The sequence below is a fragment of the Rattus norvegicus genome, chromosome 3 (genome assembly GCF_021556685.1).
Source record: "Rattus norvegicus strain SHRSP/BbbUtx chromosome 3, alternate assembly SHRSP_T2T, whole genome shotgun sequence".
In the NCBI taxonomy this organism is placed as follows: domain Eukaryota; kingdom Metazoa; phylum Chordata; class Mammalia; order Rodentia; family Muridae; genus Rattus; species Rattus norvegicus.
Window position 1 is genome coordinate 82,644,066 of NC_141536.1, and position 13,235 is coordinate 82,657,300.

Genomic DNA, 13,235 nt, shown 5'->3' on the forward strand with positions numbered 1-13,235 from the left:
CTGAGGTTTTGATCTTAGCCATTTTAACTGGTGTGAGGTGGAATCTCAGGGTTGTTTTGATTTGCATTTCCTTGATGACAAGGATGCTGTACATGTCTTAAGGTGTTTCTTGGCTATTCGATATTCCTCAGTTGAGAATTCTTTGTTTAGCTCTGTACCCCATTTTAAATAGGATTATTTGGCCCTCTGCAGTCTAACATTGTGAGTTCTTTGTGTACATTAGATATTAGTCTTCTACTGGATAGAGGATAGTTAAAATTCTTGATCTTAGAGCAAAAGCCATTGGTGTTTTGTTTAGGAAAATTTCCCTGTTTTTTCAAGGGTCTTCTCTACTTTCTCTTCTATTAGTTTCTGGTTTTATGTGGAACTGCAAGTCTCTGAAGAAGAAATTGAAGATCGCAGAATATGGAAAGATCTCCCATACTTATGAATTGGCAAGATTAATATAGTAAAAATGACCATCTTTCTGAAAGCAATCTATAGATTCAATGCAATCCCCATCAAAATCCCAACACAATTCTTCATAGAGTTAGAAAAAGCAATTTGCAAATTTATTTGGAATAACAAAAAAAAAACAGTATAGAGAAAACTATCCTCAAGAACTTCTGGGGGAATCACCATCCATGACCTTAAGCTGTAATATAGAACAATTGGAAAAAAAACTGCATAGTATTGGTACTGAGCCAGGCAAGTAGATCAATGGAATAGAATTGAAGACCAAGAAGTAAACTCACATACATAGGGTCTTTGACAAAGGAACTAAAACTATCCAGTGGAAAAAAAAGATAGCATTTTCAACACATGGTGCTGGTTCAACTGGTGGTCAGCATTTAGAAGAAAGCAAATGGACCAGTTCTAATATCCTTATACAAAGCTCAAGTCCAAGTGGATCAAGGTTACAGAGCATCTTTTTTTTCTTTTATTGGATATTTTTTATTTACATTTCAAATGTTATTCCCTTTCCTGGTATCCTGGACATAAGCCACCTATCCCATCCCCCTTCTTTATTCTATAAGGAATCCTACCCTCTTCCCACCCTGACATTCCCCTATCCTGGGGGGTCCAACCTCAGCAGGACCAAGGGCTTCTCCTTCCATTGGTGCCCAACAAGGCCATATGCAGCTACATATGCAGCTGAAGCTATGGGTCAGAGAATCTTTTTTTTTAATGCTGTGTAAAAATTGTATGTGAGCTTATATTAAAAAATGGATTCATACTGTATGCACTTGCTCTAGAATGAATATTTTCTTGTCCTTATTTTCATCTATTAGATAGTTTATAGTTATGACTGTGAATTCTAGCTTTTATATACATCCAAGATGGTCTTAACAGGTTTCATGACTACAAATAACACTGAAACTATTCTCTTGTCCCTCTAATGCCAACATTTGCTTAGGTTTGCTCAGTATCCTGAACTAGAGTTCTCTGTTTAAGGAAACCAAGCATCATATTGCTAGGAAGAATTTTATAGAATCATTTAGAAAGATTGCTATTTTTATTTTAAAGTCCCTTGTAATCTGGTAAATATCTTATCCAAAGTGGTGAAATTAATAGCAAATTATAAATTCCATTTTACGTTCTCTGATCTGTCTCTTACTTTCAACCATTCATAAAAACATTGGGACACAAGAGGAAATCTACACCTATTTAAGAACATAGATATCTGGAGGGCTAAAGCATCTTAAGAATAAAAACATTGGGACACAAGAGGAAATCTACACCTATTTAAGAACATAGATATCTGGAGGGCTAAAGCATCTTAAGAATCAGAAGAATACTACATGATCTTAGCTTTAGACATTTCCATCTCCTTATGCACTGTTTTGCACCTGACTAAGGTGCTCTGACATCAATATTGAATCATTAGCTCAGTAAGCATGGTGTGAAAGGCCCCACAGTAAAACAAATGGATATCAAAGGAACTCAACTATGAGTAAAAACACAAACACCCACCCCTTTAAATAGGTGAAAATATTAGATGAAGACAAATAAACTACTAATTTTTCTATGCACCTGGATCTCAATAAATATTATCTACTACTGTTATTGTTGTTATTATCTCAGATACTTGAAGAACAATAGAGCCTTCAATTTTATGAAATGAAATTGTCTTATTTAAGACAATCACTAGGGGGCTGGGGATTTAGCTCAGTGGTAGAGCGCTTACCTAGGAAGCGCAAGGCCCTGGGTTCGGTCCCCAGCTCCAAAAAAAAAAAAAAAAAAAAAAAAAAGACAATCACTAATTCTGCCTGCAAGTTTATTGTTTTATTTCATTAATTTACAAATCAATTTTGCAATTTTATAAAGTTATATTTTTGTTTTGTTTTTGAAATGAAGATTTAGAAATGTTAATTCACCAAAATCCAGGCATCTTTTTGAGGTTTAGTAATATGTCCATTAACCATGAGAGAACATGTGTGTCTGCAAGTCTTCTTTGTACTATGACTTTGGCTCTTTGGTCTTCTGTTTATGGGTTTGTTTTGTCTCATTTTGGTGTGTTTATCTTTAATTTTCTCCTATTTTCTTATTATTTTTACAGGCGTGTTGGCACTTGGATGAGAGAGAGAGAGAGAGAGAGAGAGAGAGAGAGAGAGAGAGAGAAGATGTGGATTTGAACGGTACGTAAATGGGAGAGGATCTTGTAGAAGTTGAGGGAGGGGAAATGATCAGAATACATCACATGAAAGAAAATCTATTTTAAATTTATGAAAATCTTATTTAAATATTTTAAGTATATGTTTAAATATTTTAAATCAATTTTAATGAAAAATACAATTTTGTAGCATATTTATTTATCACTACTTAAGAAACACTATTTTTTAATATTACCTACTTATTTATGGGTGTTTGTGCTCTTTTGAGAGAGTGTGCAGATCAAAGACAAATTTTCTACTTTGGTTACAAGGGTCATGGGTCTCTGATTCAGGTTGTTAGGCCTGATAGCATATACTTTTACATACTATTATGCTACCATGAGAAATATTTTTCATAATTAAAATTGTAAGCAATCATTTAATATTATGGTTATTCAGCCAAGGAGTGGAGAGAACAGTTTTTGAAATGAAATTCCATTCTAATAATTGCCCAAATCATAAACGTAAAATGTTATGCCAAAGCATTTTTGAACTCCACTGTATGTTTGTTTTTGGATTTGTTTTGTTTGTTTTTATTTGACTTTTATTTTTATTGGATATTTTATATATACATTTCAAATGCTATTTCTTTTCCCGGTTTCCCATCTGTAAACTGCCCATCCCCTCTCTGCCTCCACCCTGACATTCCCCTATACTGGGGGGGTCCAGCATTGGCAGGACCAAGGGCTTCTCCTACCACTGGTGCCCAATAAGGCTGTCCTCTGCTATATATGCAGCTGGAACCATGGGTCTGTCATGTGGACTCTGGATAGTGTGATTTTGTTCTTGGGAACTCTGGTTGGTTAGTATTGTTGTTCTTATGGGGTTGCAAGGCCCTTCAGCTCCTTCAATCCTGTCTCTAACTCCTCCAATGGGGACCCTGTACTCAGTTCAGTGGTTGGCTGCTAGCATTCACCAGTGTATTTGTCATGTTCTGGCAGAGCCTTTCAGGAGACAGCTATATCAGGCTCCTGTCAGTATGCACTTCTTGACATCAGCAATATTATCTGGGTTTTGTGGTTGTACATATATGGGCTGAATCCCCAGGTGGGGCATGCTATGAATGTGTATTCCTTCAGTATCTGCTCCAAACTTTGTCTCCATATCTACTCCTATGAATATTTTTGTTCCCTCTTTTAAGAAAGACTGAAGCATCTGCACTTTGATCGTCCTTCGTCTTGAGCTTCATGTGGTCTGTGTATTGTATCTTGGGTAATTAGAGGTTTTGGGCTAACATCCACTTATGAGTTAGTGCATACTATGTATGTTTTTCTGTGATTGGGTTACTCAGTATGATATTTTCTAGTTCCATCCATTTGCCTAAGAATTTCTTGAAATCATTGTTTTTGATAGCTGCGTAGTACTCCATTGGGTAGATGAACCACATTTTCTGTATCTATTCCTTTGTTGAAGGGTATCTGGGTTCTTTCCAGATTCTGGCTATTATAAAGAAGGCTGCTATGAAGATAGTGGAACATGTGTCTTTGTTATATGTTGAAGCATCTTTTGGTTATATGACCAGCAGTGGTGTAGCTGGATCCTCAAGTAGTATTATGTCCAATTTTATGAGAAACATTCCAGACTGATTTAAGAGTGGATGCACCAGCTTGCAATCCCACCAATAACGGAAGGGTGTTTCTCTTTCTCCATATCCTCAACAGCATCTGTTGTCACCTGACTTTTTGATCTTAGTCATTCTGACTGGTGTGAGGCAGAATCTCAGGGTTGTTTTGATTTGCATTTCCCTGTTGAAAGAAGGTGTTGAAAATTTCTTTAGAACTTCTCAGCCATTTGAGATTCCTCAGCTGAGACTTATTTTTGCTTATTTACTCAGTTAAACTTGTGATGGATTGATCAATCAGTTGACCTGTGTCTATGTGTATTATGTGTGTTGTTGGTGTATAAGCTATGGCATAGATGTTGAGGCCAGAGGAAAACATAGAGTTGGTTCTCTTCTTCCATTATTGATGAGACTCTGGGGGTTTGAACTCTGACGTTTAGTTTCAAATAGGAAGCACCTTTACCTGCAGAGTTATGTTGCTAGGTATGGGGCATGAACGTTCATTCTAAAAGTAGCTGTCATACCAGAGTGTCAAAAGTTTGGACAGAACTGCTGCGGGATTTCTGTTAAAATACTACTTTCCATCTATTTCTGTAACTTGCTCTATAAATTCAAGACAGTAGGTTCACTGCTTCATATAAGGTAAAATTAAAACGAATACATTAAAAAGGATGCCAGCCCAGGTTACTGTATCCTGCAAAACTCTCAATTAACATAGATGGAGAAACCAAGATATTCCATGACAAAACCAAATTTACACAATATCTTTCTACAAGTCCAGCACTACAAAGGATAATAAAGGGTAAAGCCCAACATAAGGAGGCAAGCTATACCCTAGAAGAAGCAAGAAACTAATCGTCTTGGCAACAAAACAAAGAAAATGAAAGCACACAAACATAACCTCACATCCAAATATGAATATAACGGGAAGCAATAATCACTATTCCTTAATATCTCTCAACATCAATGGCCTCAACTCCCCAATAAAAAGACATAGATTAACAAACTGGATACGCAACGAGGACCCTGCATTCTGCTGCCTACAGGAAACACACCTCAGAGACAAAGACAGATATTACCTCAGAGTGAAAGGCTGGAAAACAATTTTCCAAGCAAATGGTCAGAAGAAGCAAGCTGTAGTAGCCATTCTAATATCAAATACAGTCAATTTTCAACTAAAATTCATCAAAAAAGATAAGGAAGGACACTTCATATTCATCAAAGGAAAAATCCACCAAGATGAACTCTCAATCCTAAATATCTATGCCCCAAATACAAGGGCACCTACATATGTAAAAGAAACCTTACTAAAGCTCAAAAGACACATTGCACCTCACACAATAATAGTGGGAGATTTCAACACCCCACTCTCATCAATGGACAGATCATGGAAACAGAAATTAAACAGAGATGTAGACAGACTAAGAGAAGTCATGAGCCAAATGAACTTAACGGATATTTATAGAACATTCTATCCTAAAACAAAAGGATATAACTTCTTCTCAGCTCCTCATGGTACTTTCTCCAAAATTGACCATATAATTGGTCGAAAAACGGGCCTCAACAGGTACAGAAAGATAGAAATAATCCCATGAGTGCTATTGGACCACCACGGCCTAAAACTTGTCTTCAATAACAATAAGGGAAGAATGCCCACATATACTTGGAAATTGAACAATGCTCTACTCAATGATAACCTGGTCAAGGAAGAAATAAAGAAAGAAATTAAAAACTTTTTAGAATTTAATGAAAATGAAGGTACAACATACCCAAACTTATGGGACACAATGAAAGCTGTGCTAAGAGGAAAACTCATAGCGCTGAGTGCCTGCAGAAAGAAACAGGAAAGAGCATATGTCAGCAGCTTGACAGCACACCTAAAAGCTCTAGAACAAAAAGAAGCAAATACACCCAGGAGGAGTAGAAGGCAGGAAATAATCAAACTCAGAGCTGAAATCAACCAAGTAGAAACAAAAAGGACCATAGAAAGAATCAACAGAACCAAAAGTTGGTACTTTGAGAAAATCAACAAGATAGATAAACCCTTAGCCAGACTAACGAGAGGACACAGAGAGTGTGTCCAAATTAACAAACTCAGAAATGAAAAGGGAGACATAACAACAGATTCAGAGGAAATTCAAAAAATCATCAGATTTTACTATAAAAACCTATATTCAACAAAACTTGAAAATCTTCAGGAAATGGACAATTTCCTAGACAGATACCACGTACTGAAGTTAAATCAGGAACAGATAAACCAGTTAAACAACCCCATAACTCCTAAGGAAATAGAAGAAGTCATTAAAGGTCTCCCAACCAAAAAGAGCCAGGTCCAGACGGGTTTAGTGCAAAAATCTATCAAACCTTCATAGAAGACCTCATACCAATATTATTCAAACTATTCCACAAAATTGAAACAGATGGATCACTACTGAATACCTTCTACGAAGCCACAATTACTCTTACACCTAAACCACACAAAGACACCACAAAGAAAGAGAACTTCAGACCAATTTCCCTTATGAATATCGACGCAAAAATACTCAACAAAATTCTGGCAAACCGAATCCAAGAGCACATCAAAATAATCATACACCATGACCAAGTAGGCTTCATCCAAGGCATGCAGGGATGGTTTAATATACGGAAAACCATCAACATGATCCATTATATAAACAAACTGAAAGAACAAAACCACATGATCATTTCATTAGATGCTGAGAAAGCATTTGACAAAATTCAACACCCCTTCATGATAAAAGTCCTGGAAAGAATAGGAATTCAAGGCCCATACCTAAACATAGTAAAAGCCATATACAGCAAACCAGTTGCTAACATTAAACTAAGTGGAGAGAAACTTGAAGCAATCCCACTAAAATCAGGGACTAGACAAGGCTGCCCACTCTCTCCCTACTTATTGAATATAGTTCTTGAAGTTCTAGCCAGAGCAATCAGACAACAAAAGGAGGTCAAGGGGATACAGATCGGAAAAGAAGAAGTCAAAATATCACTATTTGCAGATGATATGATAGTATATTTAAGTGTTCCCAAAAGTTCCACCAGAGAACTACTAAAGCTGATGAACAACTTCAGCAAAGTGGCTGGGTATAAAATTAACTCAAATAAATCAGTTGCCTTCCTCTATACAAAAGAGAAACAAGCCAAGAAAGAAATTAGGGAAATGACACCCTTCATAATAGACCGAAATAATATAAGGTACCTCGGTGTGACTTTAACCAAGCAAGTAAAAGATCTGTACAATAAGAACTTCAAGACACTGAGGAAAGAAATTGAAGAAGACCTCAGAAGATGGAAAGATCTCCCATGCTCATGGATTGGCAGGATTAATATAGTAAAAATGGCCATTTTACCAAAAGCAATCTACAGATTCAATGCAATCCCCATCAAAATATCAATCCAATTCTTCAGAGAGTTAGACAGAACAATTTGCAAATTCATCTGGAATAACAAAAAACCCAGGATAGCTAAAGCTATCCTCAACAATAAAAGGACTTCAGGGGGAATCACTATCCCTGAACTCAAGCAGTATTACAGAGCAATAGTGACAAAAACTGCATGGTATTGGTACAGAGACTGACAGATAGACCAATGGAATAGAATTGAAGACCCAGAAATGAACCCACACACCTATGGAGACTTGATTTTTGACAAAGGAGCCAAAACCATCCAATGGAAAAAAGATAGCATTTTCAGCAAATGGTGCTGGTTCAACTGGAGGTCAACATGTAGAAGAATGCAGATCGATCCATGCTTATCACCCTGTACAAAGCTTAAGTCCAAGTGGATCAAGGACCTCCACATCAAACCAGACACACTCAAAGTAATAGAAGAAAAACTAGGGAAGCATCTGGAACACATGGCCACTGGAAAAAATTTCCTAAACAAAACACCAATGGCTTACGCTCTAAGATCAAGAATCGACAAATGGGATCTCATAAAACTGCAAAGCTTCTGTAAGGCAAAGGACACTGTGGTTAGGAGAAAATGGCAACCAACAGATTGGGAAAAGATCTTTACCAATCCTACAACAGATAGAGGCCTTATATCCAAAATATACAAAGAACGCAAGAAGTTAGACCCCAGGGAAACAAATAACCCTATTAAAAATGGGATTCAGAGCTAAACACAGAATTCACAGCTGAGGAATGCCGAATGGCTGAGAAATACCTAAAGAAATGTTCAACATCTTTAGTCATAAGGGAAATGCAAATCAAAACAACCCTGAGATTTCACCTCATACCAGTGAGAATGGCTAAGTTCAAAAACTCAGGGGACAGCAGATGCTGGTGAGGATGTGGACAAAGAGGAACACTCCTCCATTGTTGGTGGGATTGCATACTGGTACAACCGTTCTGGAAATCAGTCTGGAGGATCCTCAGAAAATTGGACATTGAACTGCCTGAGGATCCAGCTATACCTCTCTTGGACATATACCCATAAGATGCCCCAACATATAAAAAAGACACGTGCTCCACTATGTCCATTGCAGCCTTATTTATAATAGCCAGAAACTGGAAAGAACCCAGATGCCCTTCAACAGAGGAATGGATACAGAAAATGTGGTACATCTACACAATGGAATATTACTCAGCTATCAAAAACAACGGCTTTATGAAATTCGTAGGCAAATGGTTGGAACTGGAAAATATCATCCTGAGGGAGCTAACCCAATCACAGAAAGACATACATGGTATGCACTCATTGATAAGTGGCTATTAGCCCAAATGCTTGAATTACCCTAGATGCCTAGAACAAATGAAACTCAAAACGGATGATCAAAATGTGAATGCTTCACTCCTTCTTTAAAAGGGGAACAAGAATACCCTTGGCAGGGAAGAGAGAGGCAAAGATTAAAACAGAGACTGAAGGAACACCCATTCAGAGCCTGCCCCACATGTGGCTCATACATATACAGCCACCCAATTAGACAAGATGGATGAAGCAAAGAAGTGCAGACCGACAGGAGCCGGATGTAGATCACTCCTGAGAGACACAGCCAGAATACAGCAAATACAGAGGCGAATGCCAGCAGCAAACCACTGAACTGAGAATAGGACCCCCGTTGAAGGAATCAGAGAAAGAAGTGGAAGAGCTTGAAGGGGCTCAAGACCCCATATGTACAACAATGCCAAGCAACCAGAGCTTCCAGGGACTAAGCCACTACCTAAAGACTATACATGGACTGACCCTGGACTCTGACCTCATAGGTAGCAATGAATATCCTAGTAAGAGCACCAGTGGAAGGGGAAGCTCTGGGTCCTGCTAAGACTGAACCCCCAGTGAACTATACTGGTGGGGGTAGGGCGGCAATGGGGGGAGGGTTGGGAGGGGAACACCCATAAGGAAGGGGAGGGGGAGGGGCATGTTTGCCCGGAAACCGGGAAAGGGAATAACACTCGACATGTATATAAGAAATACTCAAGTTAATAAAAAAAAAGAACAATATACATTAGTCACATTCAAACAATACTATCAAATCAACTTTCATATACACCCAAGATTACAACTGTATTTATAAAATCTTGTAATAAAGTCTCAGTATTTGCAAAAAAAAAAAAAAAAAAGGATAAACTAGCCCTAATGTATTTATTCTCAGGAGCAGAAACACCTTGAGCTAGTGGACATTCTGTGCTTTTGGTCATATGACACATGACAAATGTTCCCGTATATTTTTTGAGATAAGGAAATCAAAAAATGTTGATGCAAGATGATGCTTTATTATGCTAGTCATCCCCTAGATTTCATTTTACCCTGGGTCCCATGTGTTCATTAAAAAATCATGGTTTTTAATTCAGTACATAGACAGTAGTACATATTATCCTTCACCAAACCCTTAACCTTCTATTACAATGGCCCAGTGAAGGTCTAAAAATAAAATTGTCATGTAGCAGATTCTTGGGTCCATGGTTGCCTACAACACTGTTTTCTGCCTTCTCTATATTATTAATTTTTCCATATCTCTGCTTGAAACTGTGGACATAATTTATAGATAAAGGGTGATAAGAACCTTCAGGGTTATTGCTGCCTTAGAATGAGATTCACCAGAGCCTTCCTCAGGACCTCTTCTTTTCAAACAATATCACAATTCACCGTCTTATTTCTTGTAATGTAACCAAATTCCCTGGAATTAATTCTCCAATCAGACTTAGTATAGAACATATCTTCTAATATAATTCCTAGTGAATAAACACATCAGTTTCTATTTCAGCTTTTCTTGCTATGATATTTTATCTTAATATGGTACTTCTAACCTGGGTGTACTAGTACACTGGTTTCTTTGTCCTTAACTTCCCAAGTACTTACCTTGTATTCTATGAAGGGTGGTGGCCAGTGGGCTTCAATTTAGTGTTCATGATGTAGAGCAAAGAGACCTGAGATGAAAGGTGTTTAGGCAAGAGAAATTCTCAGAGCTTCTCAGAAATCTTTTTGAGTGAACAAAAAATAATACATATGGGAGAAAGCTGGGATTAACTGATTAAGCGTTACTATAATCATAGAGTGCAACAGCAGGAAAAAGCTCCTAAAAGTTATTCCATCCATACTCTTTTTGAACCATTCTCATTTCACAAAGTTTCAGATAGATGACTGTGTTTGTCCAAGGTCAGCTTGGCAGTAATGAACCAGACTTCCTGTCTAGATCTCATGCTCTGAGACAAAAGGTTATACATAAAACAGAACTGGCTTTAGTTCTCAGCATTACAAGTCTCTGGGCTCAGCAACTAGGAAGCCAGAGGAGGTACATTCCACTCCTGCTGAGAGCTTTCAACTTCATTTCCAAGAGGAAACCTCCTGCAAGGGGTGTGCGACTGCCTTCATAATTGCACTTCTTTGGCCTGCAGTACAAGTGTTCTAAGAAGAACCTTCTGAAAACCTTCATACTTAAAGCAGTCCTTTGCACTCATTAGCGATTTATTAACTAAGGAGAGCAGTTTGACCGCAGGAAGTCTACTCCTTGCTTCAAGCCCATCATAATATATAGGGAGAGAAGCTCTTTGCGATCATTTGCATTTAAGCCTGTTTTCTCCCACTCTTAGTTAGATTTTCTTTCCCTGCTTAAATTTTAGATCTCCTCTCAGTACATCTCCTCCACTGGAGAAAAAAATAAACCAGAGTCATAAAATCATCAATTTCATCAATTTAGCTGCAAACATATGACCTGAACAAGGGCAACACTGACAGACAGGTGGATTGGGGGAAAGCCCATGAGGCCTCAATCCTACCAAAAATACTATAGGCAACTAAGGAATGCTGAGAGTGAGAAAAATAATCTTCTCCATGGAAGAGTACACCAATGAGTTATATAATATCAAAGAGTTCACCCTGACACATATATCCAGAAACATTATACAGACTGATCATGTTATACTTATGCGTATCAATGTGTACACATACTTGCATGGGATCTCAATTAGTGAAAACCAAAAACATGAATTAAAAAGAGAGAAAGAAGAGGTATATTACAGTGTTCGGAGGGAGGAAAGGGAAGGGGTAGATGATGTAATTATATAATCTTTAAAACAAAACAAAAATTAAAATGAACAATTTTCACAAGAAACATTTACATATAGAGCAGCTGCATTGAACATAGGGTTTTAACCCTAGTTGGTTGGGGAGTCCTACTATCACCTGTTGGTAACTTTCTAAAGTATTAAGTCAGAAACTAGAAACAAGTTTAAGGTCAATTATTCTAAATTAACTTACTCTAAACTTAAGAAAATTGAGGCTCACTGAAGACAAAGTCATATGACAAATTTAAGCCCCAACTAGGGCAAAACCATCACAGTTGTGTAATTATAAAATGTCTCAATACCAACTCAGAGTGACAAATTCATGTGTAAAGTAAGAATGCAAACTAACATCTTAGGAAGAGGATGCAATAACAGTCCAGAATCAATTGGTTTCCGGGAGTTTGTAAATTACTTTCTGAGAATAATCCTGGCTGGGTTAATCCTGCTTTTATTGGCATTGAATTAAGATTTATTTTTTAATATTCAGTTTTATTATGTTTAATTACATGTAGGTATGTGTGTTTTCATGTGGCTATTAATGAGAGGGTAAGTTCCTGCAGAGGCCAGAGGCATCTGTTCCCCTAGAATTAGAACGCCCTGACATGAGTGTTTGTAACTGAACTTGGGTCTTCTAGGAGAATATCAATAGCTCTTAACTTCTGAAATACCTCAGTAGCCACCTAAACTTTAGTTTTATTAGTGTATAATTCTTAAGAATGAGATTTTTCTAAATAGTAACAATGTAATATATTTTAGATGTTTTACTATTTATATGTATTAGGTTTTCTTTTTGAATAATATTTAAGGGGTGAGAATGTATCAAACCAACTTTAAACAAGTCATTTTTTTCTGGGAATTTATGATTTAACTTCACTTTTTGTATACTGATGCTTTCTTCCTTTATTTATCCATCTGTCCCAGAATTTCTAGACTGTACCCAATCCCAGTCTATTCCCATATGTTATTATGGATTTTAGTCTCAAGTTTTCTTTATCACTTTGATATGTCACATCAGTGTAAATAATGTCTGTTTCTACTGTTATATATGAGGAGGAAGTGGAAAGAAACAATGAATATTGTTTTTGTGACATATCTTAAGTACTTTTACTACTTAAAAGTATGAGATTTCTTTCACTGTATAATCTTTTTTCGTTTGCAGATTACATTCTAACTGCTTTCCCCTCCCTTCACTTATCTCAGTGCCTTCCCCCTCTATCACCACCTCTCTCCCCAAGATCAAGTCCTGTCTTTCCCAAAACAAACAAACAAACAAAATACAAAACTTACCTCCCAGAAATATCAACCAAGACTGAACACATACCATTTTACCAGAGTTCAGTGAGGCAACTACATAGGAGGAAAAGGATCCCAAACACAGGCAATAAATAGTGAGAAACATCTCTCCCCACAACCACACTCCCATTCTTGGGAGTCCAAAAATAAAACCTAGTTATATAACAAAAAACAACACAGTTCATACAGAGGACCTAGCTTTGACACATACAGGCTCTG

General features: G+C 37.2%; 1 protein-coding gene across 6 annotated transcripts in view; it reads left to right on the forward strand.

Annotated features, from left to right (window-relative positions):
* Lrrc4c (leucine rich repeat containing 4C) overlaps positions 1-13,235 on the forward strand; it is a 1,368,573-nt gene that overhangs the window by 1,043,760 nt on the left and 311,578 nt on the right. For 5 of the 6 annotated variants that reach the window (XM_087651931.1, XM_087651929.1, XM_087651928.1 and 2 more), the window contains exon 6: positions 2,540-2,618. The gene's annotated coding sequence lies outside the window, so the exon portion shown is untranslated. 6 annotated transcript variants of the gene reach the window in all.